Source organism: Benincasa hispida, chromosome 4 (genome assembly GCF_009727055.1).
Source record: "Benincasa hispida cultivar B227 chromosome 4, ASM972705v1, whole genome shotgun sequence".
Lineage (NCBI taxonomy): Eukaryota > Viridiplantae > Streptophyta > Magnoliopsida > Cucurbitales > Cucurbitaceae > Benincasa > Benincasa hispida.
In genome coordinates, this window is record NC_052352.1 from 39,667,550 (window position 1) to 39,678,082 (window position 10,533).

Below are 10,533 nucleotides of genomic sequence, written 5' to 3' on the forward strand. Positions count from 1 at the left end.
CATGTTCCTTTGGGGTAGCCTACAAAGAAGCGTAACCTTGACCGTGGTTCCAACTTCTTGGGATTAGTCTCAAGCACATATGCAGGGAAACCCCCAATGCGGAATTGACGTAAACTAGCTTTACGCCCGTTCCACAATTCCAAAGGTATTCTTGCAACACTCTTGGAGGGAATATAGTTGAGTATGTACAATGCAGTCTCCATTGCGAAACCCCAAAATAAGTCCAGTAAGGAAGCATAACTCATCATTAAGTGAACCATGTCTAACAAGGTCATATTTCTCTTTTTCGCTACAACATTCTGCTGAGGTGTACCCGACGCTGAGAGTTGGGAAAAAATTCCATGTTCTATCAAATAATCCTGGAATGCCGAGTCCGAAAACTCTTCACCTCGATCCGATCGAAGTGTTTTAATCTGTCTATCTAATGTGTTTTCAACTTCAGCCTTGAACTCTTTGAACTTTTCAAAAGATTCAGACTTCCGTTGCATAAGATAAACATACTCGTACTTAGAGTAATCATCAGTAAAACTGATAAAATACTCATAACCACCTCGGGCTCACACATTCATAGGACCACAAAGGTCAGAATGTACTAACTCAAGAGGCTCCTCGGCTCTAGAACCTTTTCCAGTAAAAGGTCATTTAGTCATCTTACCCTCAAGGCAAGATTCACACACTGGCAAAGAATTTTTTTCTAACTCACTTAGAAGTCCATTCCTCACCAATCTCTTAATCCTATTGAGATTGATGTGTCCTAAATGTAGATGCCAAAGTTGGACATTTTTTTTTGGGGAAATTCGTTGACATTTTGATTGAGTTACGACAGTTCTGAACATTTCAGTATTATGGAGGGAATTAACCGCTAACGACCTTAACACATATAAATTCGATTCCAGATTTGCTGTGCAAATAAAAACACCATCTTTATGAATAAACACTTTATTCAAATTAAAAGAAACAGTGTATTTACATTGCAATAAACACTTTATAGAAATTAGGTTCCTTTTAAGTTCAGGAACAATATATACATCATTTAAAATAAGAAACCTATTATGTAAAGCTAACTGGAGTCCTCCCACTGCCACAACTGAGACGACGTGTCTGGTGCCTACTCGTATCGTCATCTCATCAGCCTCCATCTGCCATCAAGATCTAATCCCCTAAAAAGAAGAACAAATATGGTTAGTAGCGTCTGAATCAATTATCCAAGCAGAACCATCATTCTCCACTAAACAAGTTTCAAGCACAAGTAAATTACATTTATCTTATCCGCTTTGGCCTTAGCCATGGCTGTTTTCTTCTCCTTCGATAGAGAGGACAGTTCCTCTTCCAGTGTCCATCTTGGTTAACGGAAACACTTTCCTTTAGCAACTTGTGGACACCTTCTTGGGGCGACAGGTGGTAGGTTAGTAGGTGCCTTCCCTTTTCCCTTACCACTTTTCTTCTTATTCCCTTTTGCAGAGTTAGAAGTAGAAGCTGCAGACTTCGTTCCTGAGGTCGAACCTCTATGGAACGTCCTTGAGGATGAAGCAACATTTGCCTCACCCTTCTGCCTTTCCTTACTTTTCAGTAAAGATTGGTATGTCTGCAACTCGTTGAGGAGAGTTGTAAGGTTATATTCATTTTGTTAAGAATCACATTGCTAACAAAATGCAGGAAGCTATCCGGCAAAGAATGCAGGATTATGCTAACCTGGCTACCCTCATCGATGGTAGGCCCATTCAAATCTGCCACATTGAAGTGGACCATCATGTTTAGCACATGTTTACAAACAGAGGTGCCTTCTTGCATTTTGGAATTGAATATGTATTTAAGAGTCTCATGCATAAGCTGTTCAGACGATTGTCCAAACATCCCCTGCAGGGACTCCATGATTTCATGGGCTGAGACCATAGGCTCATGCTTCTTGGCCAAGACTTTAGAAAGACTTGCCAAGATATAGGCTCGGGCCTTCTTATTCGCCCTTGTCCATCGCTCATATGCCTCCCGAACATTTCGAGCAGCATTTAGAGCTGAAATAGGAGGACAAGCCTTCGTGAGAGCGAACATGAGATCTCGATGATCAGGATCGTCGTGATCATGTGTTTCCATGTTGAAAAATTGTCATCAGTTAGTTTTTCAGTGCTTGGCAACGATAAAGTGGCTGTAGCCATTTGAAAAAGTTACTGAAAATATGAACAAAGCTTTATTAGATTTTGCTAAACCACTTTTAAACCAATTAGTTTTACAAAACAGTTTCAAGTACCCTAAATTATAGACTTCTATTTTGCAATGATGCCCCAGTGAGTCAGGACAAACACCACCGGTGGAGTGATCAGTTGCCCTTTCACTGGGATGAGACATTCTCAACCATTAGGCAAAACCAACTCTTAGAACTGAACCTAACAGCCACCATTTTTCAGTCCAGAATCGTTAACCTTTTAACTATTATGTGTAAGTGTAACCCCTCGTTTTCGGTGCCACAGTCCCGCCCTATGGTCATCCTAGTGAAATGAAGTCTCTGTCATGAACGGTGTTATATAACGAGACGTTAACACTTCGTGGTCAGGTCTTATACAAACTCTTTGTATAGAACGCTGATAACGGGTAGAAATGCACGTTATTACAGTGCTAAGTTATTAAATAATGCAGGTTTACATTGATAAAATATATAAGATTGCGTTAAAAAAGCATTAAGTTTATAACTTTGCGGTCGCATGCGTTCATCGCATAAAAATAGTTAACTTTTGTATTTTTGTGCAGAATATGCGTTGACACAAAGCGTGAAATGCGATCATAAGAAATCAATGGTCGAGCGCAGCATTACCGTAAGGCTTTTGCGGTGATTTATGCTCGCAAACATTTGCTCAATAAGGATTACCGCATAGAGCTGTCACAACTTGGTGGGCGCATCTGGGTGAAAGGCATAATAAATCACGATGGGACAGAAAGCTAATGACGGTCGAGTCCAAATTAAGTTGACAAGTCGCTAACGGTCTACTATAGCAAGTATACTCAGCTTTTCGGTGATAAATATTCGGTGCATCAGTCAGAGAATTAAAGCCATCCCATCAATGCAATCATAAGAGAGAAGATGTCTCTCACCCCGAAGCTCTATAAATACCGAAGGCAACCTTCGGAAAAGGAGTTCGGAGAGTTCGGATAATTGGATAATTTTCCCTTAGATAGAATAACCTTGTTCTTAGTTTTTCTTTTATTTAAGGCGGAAGCGAGAGAAGCGAGATTGTGCCGAGAGATCGTTTCGGGAACTTGGAAGAGTGTCGGAAGTGTTGAGCTCAGAGAGAGGGCCAGCTCCTTCGGAAGTAGGAATATCTTTTGAACAGAATCGAATTGACAGTATAAAAGCCTTGGGAAGCAAGGATTGCTACCAGGCTCTCTATCCTTATCTTCCATTGTCATTTTGTACTTAAACTTATCTATAGAAATAGAATTTACTTCTTTATATTTGTTCACTATCTGTTTATTACGCATGAGTAGCTAAATCTGTCGAATGGGTCAAGAAGCACTTAGCTAGCATAATTGGGGATCTTCACTCTATGTGTTTATCTTGTATTATGTATGCTTCATTCATCCATTAGAGATACTCGGAAGGGTAGTCTAAGGACAAAATCTAGGATTGGAAAAGTTAGGTTAGCATCTAGGCTCGGGAGAGTAAGATTAGAACGCATAATCAAGAGATAGAAGCTTAGGAATAAGCACTGTTTGCTATTAACGCATCGCATGCATCCTAAAGATAGGATATGATTGTGTGTGGTCACCTTATCTTTGTGTGCATCTTGCATCATCGCATAGGAAAAGAGTAGAGACTTAAGAATAAGCTCTATGAATATTATTGCATTCAATACATGCGTCCTAGAACTAGGAGCACTGCATTTGCATTGGAAAATGATTTGTTATCGCATGAGTATAGCATGATCGCATAGTTTGACGCATTCTCGGTAAACGCTAGCTAAAGACCTTCTCAAATCTGTCGCATACATTTATTTTATACCGTAAACAACAACCCAAAACAACTATTTGATTATTTGGTTACCGCAAAGTCTTCTTAGAAATTATCATCGGAAACTGTTTTCCCTAGTCCCTGAGTTCGACCCTAGACTTACCAGGAAACTCAGTGGGGTTTATACTTGGATTTTGCTGAGAAAACTTGTTGCTCAATGTATTTCCATCACCGCATTTCATTCCATTAATTCATCACATAAAATAACGCATCAGACGCCCCCTTTGCATGTCTCCAACACGAATGATTAGGATCAGACCATCTGTAACAAGTCACAACACTTGTGACCATTCCATAAAGCGGGCCGCGTCCGTAGCGTTACCAGGATAAGGTTTCCCTCCTTTATCCATTTACTACAGACTATTTTGGTTATCACTCAAGACATGATCCACTTGTATATCACCACATACATGCTTGAGTCACATACAGACAACCAGGGATTTTATGTTTATTGGTCTGTGGTAAAGCAAATAAAACAAATAACCGAGCAAAACAACAAGATGTGAAGTAAATATCATATATCAACAATCACAGGTGTTCGTATATACTGTTTACAAACTACAGGACACGAGACTTTAGGGCATCAACCCTAACATATCCTTACCACCCTTCTTCTTCTTTCCCTTTACAGAGTTAGAAGTAGAAGGTGCAGACTTTGTTTCTGAGATCGAACCTCTATGGAATGTCCTAGAGGATGAAGCAACGTTTGCCTTACCCTTTTGCCTCTCCTTGCTTTTCAGTAAAGATTGGTATGTCTGAAACTCATTGAGGAGAGTTGTAAGGTTATATTTCACTTTGTTAAGAATCACATTGCTAACAAAGTGTAGGAAGCTTTCCGACAAAGAATATAGGATTATGCTAACCTGGTTGCCCTCATCGATGGTAGACTCATTCAACTCCGCCACATTAAAATGGATCATCATGTTGAGCACATGTTCACGAACAGAGGTGCCTTCTTCCATTTTGGAGATGAATATGTATTTAAGAGCCTTATGCATAAGTTGTTCAGACGATTGTCCAAACATCACCCGCAAGGACTCCATGATCTCACGCGCTGAGACCATAGGCTCATGTTTCTTGGCTAAGACTTCAGAAAGACTTGCTAAGATGTAGGCTCGAGCCTTCTCATTCGCCCTTGTCCATCGCTCCTATGCCTCCCGAACATTTCGAGTGGCATTAGAAGTTAGAATATGAGGCTAAAATAGGATGACAAGCCTCTGTGAGAGCGAACATGAGATCCTCGATGATCAGGATCGTCGTGGTCATATGTTTCCATGTTGCGCAATTATCGCCAGTAAGTTTTTCAGCGCTTAGCAATGCTAACGTGGTTGTTGCCATTTTGAAAAAAGTTGTTGAAAATACGAACAAAACTTTATTAGAATTTGCTAAACCACTTTTAAACCAATCAGTTTTGCAAAACATTTTCAAGTACCCTAAGTTATAGACTTCTATTTTGTAATGATGCCCCAGTAAGGCAAGACAAATGCCACCGGTGGGGTGATCAGTTGCCCCTTCGTTGGGATGAGATATTCTCAACCATTAGGCAGAACCAACTCTTGGAACTGAACCTAACAACCATCATTTTTCAGTCCAGAATCGTTAACCTTTAACTATTTTGCATAAGTGTAATCCCTAGCTTTCGGTGCTAGAGTCCTGTCCTAATGAGCCCACCGTAGGGAAGAAGCAGTTTAGGACAAGAGACTAAGTTATCTTATCCTCTTATAGGAGATCAAATAAAGAAACGCGCAAAACTGCCATCCTTTAAGAGGACACTCCTAGGGTGTCTCGAGGTGATGCGCAGTAACTTTATTCAACCGGAGACCGAGGGATATGCTGTCGCACTTCCTACTCCCACTTACTATGAACATTCTCTCCATCCACCTTGATTATCGACCTACCCAAAACACCATCCGTGTGGGGACACACCAAAGGTGCCGCAAGGTCGGGATAGATCTCACAGTGTGGACTATTTAGGAGAAACGTAAAAGGTTTAATTGAAGCATCTCATGCCCCAAGTACCTCCCACTGAATGTTTCTACCTAGGGGTTCATTAATCTAGACAATCCGGCTACTGATTTTTAGTCTAAATCATCTTTTAAACTCTACTCATAAACAACGTTTTGTCTATGAAATATGAACAAGTTCAAGTTAGTCACATTTAAAACACTTTAATGGATTATCCTTAACTTGCATGCATGCATCAAATCTATCTAATTTACCTTTCCAGGTAAGTTTCCCAGGTAGGGGTGTTATGTTTCCGTCAACTTAAATACCCCAGCCTAGACAGAACCCGCCTTAGACAAAAGGTCCCTTATAGATAATTTGCCACACTTTAACCTTTTATTAGCTAATTTAATCCTATTAAACTAATTTAAAAGATTAAAGCCTTAGGGTTGCTAATCGTATTAGAACCGATTCTTAGGTCTTATGTGATCCAAGTTTTTAAACACTTTAAAACCATGAATTAAACCTAAGTGAGCATGCATGTCTTTCTTATTTCTTTTAGTTCTAATTTATTTTTTAACTTTTAAAAGGAAACAACTAAAACCATTGCGCACAACGAGGTGTTTATAACATTTATAAAGTAACTTATGTGTCATGCTTCATACAATGTCCGATCATTACTATATATAACTTCTATATAATGCGTAACAACCTAGCAAACATGTTATCATTCACCCTTATACTATAACATTTATAATATAAAGATGATGCATGTCAATGCTTTTTATGCATGCATAAAATAATTTTTATATTATATGATGCATGAGCATACTCTTACATAATTAAATCATGCTTCTCTAAATTATAACAATTACAATAAAGAGATGATGCATGACCATTGCATAACCTAAGGTGGGATTTACTATATGTGCATACCATATAACATAAAACGACTTACCTTGCATTATTAAGCGATCGTTTAGTCAGTTACTAAGCAATGAAGCTTGTTGATCTAAATGATCGTCTAGTGCACGCGCTTTAAATGATACGTGAGCATCTCATTGTCTACACGATGCGTGCAACTAGGTAAACGATTTACCTTGCGATGCTAAGCGATCGTTTAGTCAGTTACTAAGCAATGAAGTTTGCTGACCTAAACGATCGTCTAGCGTGCGCGCATTAAACGATAATCAGAGATCGTGTACCCGATCGTCAACACGATATGATCAATTCTTGATCACATACCCAATCGTTTAAATGATGTGTTTAACCGCGATCATGTACTCCTTCATCTTTACCACGCGATCACTATCTTCTGCACGATATGATCAACCCTAGATCTCTTTCTTCCTCGAAGAACTGCAACACTTGCCCAGATCGCGTACCACTCTTATGCAACGCTTGCACAGATCTGTTTCTTTGACGAACGACTCATAACTTCAAATAAACTTTGAATACAGACTCAATAACGATTATTACTACCCAAAAACGCAGGGGCCTTTACAAATAATCGCAAATGTAAAAGGATTTAAATCAAATAGAGGCTTAACATCCTGAAACCATCCATTAATCCGCACATCCATAGCAAAATTTAACCATTAAATCGTGTAGAAATGCACTCACCATGAATGTAAATCTTATTTCGTTGCAATAGATGAAATCGGAGTATCATAACTTGGCTCTGATACCAATTGAAGGATCTCATATTTAAGAGTTTCATGAGCGCATTCAGATCGCTCCGATCTCACCATGGCCGAAATACATATTATACATTCAATACATACAATTATGCAAACAAATCTAATTAACGACATGCTTTGAACCAGAAAAATAACAAGGGAAAGAGTGTCATACCAGTTGAAGACATTCTTCATACTTCGGCACTCCAAGCAGCATAACCCTCCAAGCGATCTACCAACGCCTAGCGAAAATGTCGACTGCAGCAACACGAACAACGCAAACTCATGACCGCTGTGCCAATTTACCGTTTTTGCCCTATAGTTAGATCTAACTCCTTAAATACCGCTGGTCCCTCTAATGAACAATAGATCATAGTCCCATTATGACTAAACCCCTCTCGGGCAAGGAGAGGATGTGGCACCACATTGTTTAAGACCCATAATCAACCCTTAAGAAAGCAATTTATCTACTTACCCCTGCTTCGGGGAAGAAGTGAATTCCATCTTGTGTAGCTAGATTCCTAGCTCCTCAATTAGATGAATTCCCAAAATGGTAGGCTTGTTGAATCGATGATTTGGCCACTCTCACCCATACAAATCAAAGGACCGCCCTCATAGGCAGGAATTCATAACTAACTCAGGATTAAGGTCATGTTACCTATGGTCATCCTAGTAAAATGAAAGTCTCTATTACGAATGGTGTTATATAATAAGACTAAGCATTTTGTGGTCCGATCTTATACAAATTCCCTTGTATAGAATATCCTCTCTCGCATGTCTAATAAATGATCATGATCAGATCATTTGTAGCACTTTACAACATTTGTAACACCTACAAAGCGGGTCATACTCGTAGTGTCACTAAGATAAGGTACCTAACCTTATCCATATACTACAGACCATTTAGGTTATCACTTAAACACGATCCACCTGTATGTCTCCACATATATGTTTAAGTTACAACGATAACCGTGGATGTTAGTTTATTGGTTTGTGGTTAATGCAACTAGAATATCATATATTTCATATACAAGATGAATAAAATATCAAATATTATTAATCACATAAATGTTTGTTCATACAAGGTTTACAAACTATAGGACCCTACGAGATTTAGGGCATCAACCCCAATATTAACAACATTTACGAATTGCGAGTTTAGGCCATTCCTAAAGGAACCCTTTAAATATGAGTAGCAGAAACACAACGGGCAACCCTAACTTCCATAGAAATTGAGAGCTAAAAAGGAAAAAATATCGGCAGAATAAAACAACAAAGGAAACCACCGATAAGAAAAGTATTTTGTAGGATCATAGGGTTTTTTTTTTTAACAAACTTGGTTATAAGGCATGTGTTGAGCTTGTACGCGCAGGTCTGAATATAACTCTTCTTCTTCATTCCTCACGAAAAGGGGACTTCAACTTCTATATCTTTTCTGTGTGTATTACTGCGAGAGAGATGAATATGCCTTTTATACTGGGAGATGGTAAGCTGAGGTTGTATTAAGAGCTGTGTATTTCCTCATGAGCTCTCTGTTTTTATTTTATTATTTTTTTTATGATTCTCTAAAGAAAAAAGATCAAGCTTGCACTAGTGGATGTAGGTCCCTTATTAGGATTAAACCAATGTAAATCTCTATGCATCTACTCTTTCTCTTAACTATTTCTTCTCAGATAAATTATTATTTCTGGCTATACTTTTCTTTTGTTCTTTGATGTACACGAAGGTTGTCTACTCTGATAACCAAAACAACAAAATAAACTAAAGAAGTTGTGAACTACGTCACTTATTCTATAATATTGCACAAACATGTATATGTAGGAGTGATAGTTGCCAAGTATAGGTCATCACCACAATAATACAAAAAATGTTATCAATTTAGATTCATACATGATTTTTTTTAAATGATGGTAGGTTTTCATTCAAAACTAGTTCAAGAAGAAGGATCTATTGAGTACAATTTTCGAAGAAGAGATCACAATGCAAAAATAAGTTATTATATTATATGAATTGAATTAAAATATATAAATTGTTGTAAAAGAGTCATTGGGTGATTTCTTATCTTATTCCTTAGTACAATTTTATGAATGTTTTTTTTTTCTTTTCATATATACAGTGTGTTTTCTTGCTTTAAATATTGATGGAACCCATAAAAAGAGTAAAGTATTAGGGATGTTTGGATTGACTTAGAAAAAATGTTTTTCAAAAAGTTTTCCATTTAAATATTTAAAAAAATAAAAATAAAAATTGCTTAAAATGAAAAACACTCATGTGTTTGGATATTCTTTAAAAAAATGTTCGTATATACAAGTTCCAATTACTTTAAATTACTATAAACAAAGACTAAAAAACACTATGAACTGGTCATTGGAATTGGTCACTAGAGTTAGTCGCCTGAGATAATCATCAAAGTTAGCCACTGAAGGTAGTCTTCGAAATTAATTGCGAGAGGTAGTGTTGTTTGCTCTATGATGATGAGAAGATTGTGCTTAGAGTTATGTGGATATATATGATTCAAATACACGATTTCTCTTTTAAGTATGAGCTTTCAAAAGTAATTTACTTGGTAAAGACCAAGATCGAAAACAAGAATTATTCGATTCAACACAATCTATTAATGGTGTCTCTCCTTTTAAGATTAGTAAATTTAAACAAGACATTTGCAAGTGGTGAATTCTAAAATTACTTAATGTGATGAAATAACATAAACGAAATGTAAACACGCTTGAAGGGCACGATTCAAAAGAAAATAGTGTTGATGAAGGAGATGTATAGATGGAAAAAGTAGGGTTGAAGTGATTACCATCATTCATTTAAACATACACAATAAATACGCTCAACTTCTCAGTGAAAATGCCACATTCTTTATATTTATATGAAGAATGCATAAGAGTTATGTTGAATGAAGCA